This window comes from Rhinoderma darwinii, chromosome 11 (genome assembly GCF_050947455.1).
Source record: "Rhinoderma darwinii isolate aRhiDar2 chromosome 11, aRhiDar2.hap1, whole genome shotgun sequence".
NCBI classification, from domain to species: Eukaryota; Metazoa; Chordata; class Amphibia; order Anura; family Rhinodermatidae; genus Rhinoderma; species Rhinoderma darwinii.
Genome location: NC_134697.1, coordinates 92,630,148 through 92,637,628, shown reverse-complemented (window position 1 = coordinate 92,637,628; position 7,481 = coordinate 92,630,148).

Below are 7,481 nucleotides of genomic sequence, written 5' to 3'. Positions count from 1 at the left end.
TCCCTGTTCCCTCATATTACAGACATTATGTCCCTGTTCCCTCATCTTACAGGCATTATGTCCCTGTTCCCTCATTTTACTGGCATTACATCCCTGTTCCTCCATATTACCGACATTATGTCCCTGTTCCTTCATATTGCCGTCATTACGTCCCTGTTCCTTCATATTACAGGCATTATCTATTTTTTTCTTCATATTACCGGCATTATGTCCCTGTTCCTTCATATTACCGGCATTACGTCCCTGTTCCTTTATATTACCGACATTATGTCCCTGTTCCCTCATATTACAGACATGATGTCCCTGTTCCCTCATCTTACCGGCATTATATCCCTGTTCCTTCATTTTACCGGCATTATGTCCCTGTTCCTTCATATTACAGGCATTATGTCCCTGTTCCCTCATCTTACCGGCATTATATCCCTGTTCCTTCATTTTACCGGCATTATGTCCCTGTTCCTTCAAATTACAGGCATTATGTCCCTGTTCCCTCATCTTACCGGTATTATGTTCCTGTTCCCTCATCTTACAGGCATGATGTCCCTGTTCCTTTATAATACCAGCACTATGTCCCTGTTCCTTCATATTACAGGCATTATGTCCCTGTTCCTTCATGTTACCGGCATTATGTCCCTATTCCTTCATATTACCGGCATTATGTCCATGTTCCCTCATATTACAGACATTATGTCCCTGTTCCCTCATCTTACAGGCATTATGTTCCTGTTCCCTCATGTTACCGGCATTACGTCCCTGTTCCTCCATATTTCCGACATTATGTCCCTGTTCCTTCATATTGCCGTCACTACGTCCCTGTTCCTTCATATTACAGGCATTATCTCCTTGTTCCTTCATATTACCGGCATTATGCCCCTGTTCCTTCATATTACCGGCTATATGTCCCTGTTCCTTCATATTACCGCCATTATGTCACTGTTCCCTCATCTTACAGGCATTATGTCCTTGTTCCTTCTAATTACCGGAATTATGTCCCTGCTCCTTCATATTACAGGCTTTATATCCCTGTCCCTTCATATTACCGGCATTATGTCCCTTTTCCCTCATATTACAGGCATTATGTCCCTGTTCCTTCATATTATAGGCATTATGTCCCTGTTCCCTCATATTACAGACATTATGTCCCTGTTCCTTCATATTAAAGGCATTATGTCCCTGTTCCCTCATCTTACCGCCATTATGTCCCTGTTTCCTCATCTTTACAGGCATGTTGTCCCTGTTCCTTCATAATACCGGCATTATGTCCATGTTCCCTCATATTACAGGCATAATGTCCCTGTTCCCTCATATTACTGGCATTATGTCCCCTGAAGGAGGGTACAGGGACAAAATGCCGGTAATATGACCCTGTTCCCTCATCTTACAGGCATTATGTCCTTGTTCCTTCATATTACCGGCATTACGTCCATGCTCCTTCATATTACCGGCATTATGTCCCTGTTCCTTCATATTACCGGCATTATGTCCCTGTTCCTTCATATTACCGGCATTATGTCCCTGTTCCCTCATATTACAGACATTATGTCCCTGTTCCCTCATCTTACCGGCATTATGTCCCTGTTCCTTCATTTTACCGGCATTATGTCCCTGTTCCTTCATATTACAGGCATTATGTCCCTGTTCCTTCATATTACAGTCATTATGTCCCTGTTCCCTCATATTACCGGCTTTATGTCCCTGTTCCCTCATATTACAGACATTATATCCCTGTTCCCTCATATTACAGGCATTATGCCCTATGTAGGAGGGAAAATTGATATAATGCCAGTAATATGTCCCTGTTCCCTCATCTTACCGCCAATATGTCCCTATTTCCTCATCTTACAGGCATGATGTCCCTGTTCCTTCATAATACTGGCATTATGTCCCTGTTCCCTCATATTACTGGCATTATCTCCCCTGAAGGAGGGTACAGGGACAAAATGCCGGTAATATGTCCCTGTTCCCTCATCTTACAGGCATTATGTCCCTGTTCCCTCGTATTACCGGCATTACGTCCCTGCTCCTTCATATTACCGGCATTATGTCACTGTTCCTTCATATTACAGGCATTATGTCCCTGTTCCTTCATATTACAGGCATTATGTCCCTGTTCCTTCATATTACAAGCATTATCTCCTTGTTCCTTCATATTACCGGCATTATGTCCCTGTTCCTTCATATTACAGGCATTATGTCCTTGTTCCTTCATATTACCGGCATTATGTCCCTGTTCCTTCATATTACCAGCTGTATGTCCCTGTTCCTTCATATTACCGGCATTATGTCCCTATTCCTTCATATTACCGGCATTATGTCCCTGTTAGTTCATCTTACCGGTATTATGTCCCTGTTCCTTCATATTACTGCCATTATGTCCCTGTTCCCTCATATTACCGGCATTATGTCCCTGTTCCTTCATACTATAGGCATTATGTCCCTGTTCCCTCATTCTACAGGCATTTTGACCCTGTTCCTTTATATTACAGGCATTATGTCCCTGTTCCCTCATATTACAGGCATTATGTCCCTGTTCCTTCATATTATAGGTATTATGTCCCTGTTCCCTCATCTTACCGGCATTATGTCCCTGTTCCTTCATATTACCGGCATTATGTCCTTGTTCCTTCATATTACCGGCATTATGTCCCTGTTCCTTCATATTACCGGCATTATGTCCATGTTACCTCATATTACAGACATTATGTCCCTTTTCCCTCATCTTATAGGCATTATGTCCCTGTTCCCTCATGTTACCGGCATTACGTCCCTGTTCATCCATATTAACGGCATTATCTCCCTGTTCCTTCATATTACCGGCTTTATGTCCCTGTTCCTCCATATTACCGACATTATGTCCCTGTTCCCTCATATTACAGGCATTATCTCCTTGTTCCTTCATAATACCGGCATTATGTCCCTGTTCCTTCATATTACCGGCTTTATGTCCCTGTTCCTTCATATTACCGCCATTATGTCCCTGTTCCCTAATCTTACAGGCATTATGTCCCTGTTCCTTTATATTACCGGCATTATGTCCTTGTTCCTTCTAATTACCGGTATTATGTCCCTGTTCCCTCATATTACAGGCATTATGTCCCTGTTCCTTCATATTATAGGCATTATGTCCCTGTTCCCTCATATTACAGGCATTATGTCCCTGTTCCTTCATATTAAAGGCATTATGTCCCTGTTCCCTCATCTTACCGCCATTATGTCCCTGTTTCCTCATCTTACAGGCATGTTGTCCCTGTTCCTTCATAATACCGGCATTATGTCCCTGTTCCCTCATATTACAGGCATAATGTCCCTGTTCCCTCATATTACTGGCATTATGTCCCCTGAAGGAGGGTACAGGGACAAAATGTCGGTAATATGTCCCTGTTCCCTCATCTTACAGGCATTTTGTCCTTGTTCCTTCATATTACCGGCATTACGTCCCTGCTCCTTCATATTACCGGCATTATGTCCCTGTTCCTTCAAATTACCGGCATTATGTCCCTGTTCCCTCATATTACAGACATTATGTCCCTGTTCCCTCATCTTACCGGCATTATGTCCCTCTTCCTTCATATTACAGGCATTATGTCCCTGTTCCTTCATATTACAGTCATTATGTCCCTGTTCCCTCATCTTACCGGTATTATGTTCCTGTTCCCTCATATTACCGGCTTTATGTCCCTGTTCCCTCATATTACAGACATTATATCCCTGTTCCCTCATATTACAGGCATTATGCCCTATGTAGGAGGGAAAATTGATATAATGCCAGAAATATGTCCCTGTTCCCTCATCTTACCGCCAATATGTCCCTGTTTCTTCATCTTACAGGCATGATGTCCCTGTTCCTTCATAATACCGGCATTATGTCCCTGTTCCCTCATATTACTGGCATTATGTCCCCTGAAGGAAGGTACAGGGACAAAATGCCGGTAATATGTCCCTGTTCCCTCATCTTACAGGCATTATGTCCCTGTTCCCTCGTATTACCGGCATTACGTCCCTGCTCCTTCATATTACCGGCATTATGTCCCTGTTCCTTCATATTACAGGCATTTTGTCCCTGTGCCTATATATTACCGGCATTATGACTATGCTCTTCATATTACCGGCATTAAGTCCCTGTTCCTTCATATTACAGGCAATATGTCCCTGTTCCTTCATATTACAGGCATTATGTCCCTGTTCCCTCATATTACAGGCATTATGCCCTATGTAGGAGGGAAAATTGATATAATTCCAGTAATATGTCCCTGTTCCCTCATCTTACCGCCAATATGTCCCTGTTCCTTCATATTACCGGCATTATGTCCTTTTTCCTTCATATTACCGGCATTATGTCCCGGTTCCTTCATATTACAGGCATTATGTCCCCGTTCCTTCATGTTACCTGCATTATGTCCCTGTTCCTTCATATTACCGGCATTATGTCCATGTTCCCTCATATTACAGACATTATGTCCCTGTTCCCTCATCTTACAGGCATTATGTCCCTGTCCCCTCATGTTACTGGCATTACGTCCCTGTTCCTCCATATTACCGACATTATGTCCCTGTCCCTTTATATTGCCGTCATTACGTCCCTGTTCCTTCATATTACAGGCATTATCTGATTTTTCCTTCATATTACCGGCATTATGTCCCTGTTCCTTCATATTACCGGCATTACGTCCCTGTTCCTTTATATTACCGACATTATGTCCCTGTTCCCTCATATTACAGACATTATGTCCCTGTTCCCTCATCTTACCTGCATTATATCCCTGTTCCTTCATTTTACCGGCATTATGTCCCTGTTCCTTCATATTACAGGCATTATGTCCCTGTTCCTTCATATTACAGGCATTATGTCCCTGTTCCCTCATATTACAGGCATTATGTCCCTGTTCCTTCATATTATAGGCATTATGTCCCTGTTCCCTCATATTACAGGCATTATGTCCCTGTTCCTTCATATTATAGGCATTATGTCCCTGTTCCCTCATATTACAGGCATTATGTCCCTGTTCCTTCATATTACTGGCATTATGTCCCTGTTCCCTCATATTACAGGCATTATGTCCCTGTTCCCTCATGTTACTGGCAATACGTCCCTGTTCCTCCATATTACCGACATTATGTCCCTGATCCCTCATCTTACCGGCATTATGTCCCGTTGCTTCATATTACCAACATTATGTCCTTGTTCCTTCATATTAGCGGCATTATGTCCCTGTTCCTTCATATTACCGGCATTATGATCCTGTTCCTTCATATTACCGGCATTATGTCCCTGTTCCCTCATCTTACCGCCAATATGTCCCTGTTTCCTCATCTTACAGGCATGATGTCCCTGTTCCTTCATAATACCGGCATTATGTCCCTGTTCCTTCATATTACCGGCATTATGTCCCTGTTCCCTCATCTTACCGCCAATATGTCCCTGTTTCCTCATCTTACAGGCATGATGTCCCTGTTCCTTCATAATACCGGCATTATGGCCCTGTTCCCTCATCTTACCAGCATTATGTCCCTGTTCCTTCATATTAGCGGCATTATGTCCCTGTTCCTTTATATTACCGACATTATGTCCCTGTTCCCTCATATTACAGGCATACTGTCCCTGTTCCCTCATATTACAGGCATTATGCCCTATGTAGGAGGGAAAATTGATATAATTCCAGTAATATGTCCCTGTTCCCTCATCTTACCGCCAATATGTCCCTGTTTCCTCATCTTACAGGCATGATGTCCCTGTTCCTTCATAATACCGGCATTATGTCCCTGTTCCCTCATATTACTGGCATTATGTCCCCTGAAGAAGCGTACAGGAACAAAATGCCGGTAATATGTCCCTGTACCCTCATCTTACAGGCATTATGTCCTTGTTCCTCGTATTACCGGCATTACGTCCCTGATCCTTCATATTACCGGCATTATGTCCCTGTTCCTTCATATTACCAGCATTATGTCCCTGTTCCTTCATATTACCAGCATTATGTCCCTGTTCCTTCATATTACAGGCATTTTGTCCCTGTTCCTTCATATTACCGGCATTATGTCCTTTTTCCTTCATATTACCGGCATTATGTCCCGGTTCCTTCATATTACAGGCATTATGTCCCTGTTACTTCATATTACCGCCATTATGTCCCTGTTCCCTCATATTACAGACATTATGTCCCTGTTCCCTCATCTTACAGGCATTATGTCCCTGTTCCCTCATTTTACTGGCATTACGTCCCTGTTCCTCCATATTACCGACATTATGTCCCTGTTCCTTCATATTGCCGTCATTACGTCCCTGTTCCTTCATATTACAGGCATTATGTATTTTTTTCTTCATATTACCGGCATTATGTCCCTGTTCCTTCATATTACCGGCATTACGTCCCTGTTCCTTTATATTACCGACATTATGTCCCTGTTCCCTCATATTACAGACATGATGTCCCTGTTCCCTCATCTTACCGGCATTATATCCCTGTTCCTTCATTTTACCGGCATTATGTCCCTGTTCCTTCATATTACAGGCATTATGTCCCTGTTCCCTCATCTTACCGGCATTATATCCCTGTTCCTTCATTTTACCGGCATTATGTCCCTGTTCCTTCAAATTACAGGCATTATGTCCCTGTTCCCTCATCTTACCGGTATTATGTTCCTGTTCCCTCATCTTACAGGCATGATGTCCCTGTTCCTTTATAATACCAGCACTATGTCCCTGTTCCTTCATATTACAGGCATTATGTCCCTGTTCCTTCATGTTACCGGCATTATGTCCCTGTTCCTTCATATTACCGGCATTATGTCCATGTTCCCTCATATTACAGACATTATGTCCCTGTTCCCTCATCTTACAGGCATTATGTTCCTGTTCCCTCATGTTACCGGCATTACGTCCCTGTTCCTCCATATTTCCGACATTATGTCCCTGTTCCTTCATATTGCCGTCACTACGTCCCTGTTCCTTCATATTACAGGCATTATCTCCTTGTTCCTTCATATTACCGGCATTATGCCCCTGTTCCTTCATATTACCGGCTATATGTCCCTGTTCCTTCATATTACCGCCATTATGTCACTGTTCCCTCATCTTACAGGCATTATGTCCTTGTTCCTTCTAATTACCGGAATTATGTCCCTGCTCCTTCATATTACAGGCTTTATATCCCTGTCCCTTCATATTACCGGCATTATGTCCCTGTTCCCTCATATTACAGGCATTATGTCCCTGTTCCTTCATATTATAGGCATTATGTCCCTGTTCCCTCATATTACAGACATTATGTCCCTGTTCCTTCATATTAAAGGCATTATGTCCCTGTTCCCTCATCTTACCGCCATTATGTCCCTGTTTCCTCATCTTTACAGGCATGTTGTCCCTGTTCCTTCATAATACCGGCATTATGTCCATGTTCCCTCATATTACAGGCATAATGTCCCTGTTCCCTCATATTACTGGCATTATGTCCCCTGAAGGAGGGTACAGGGACAAAATGCCG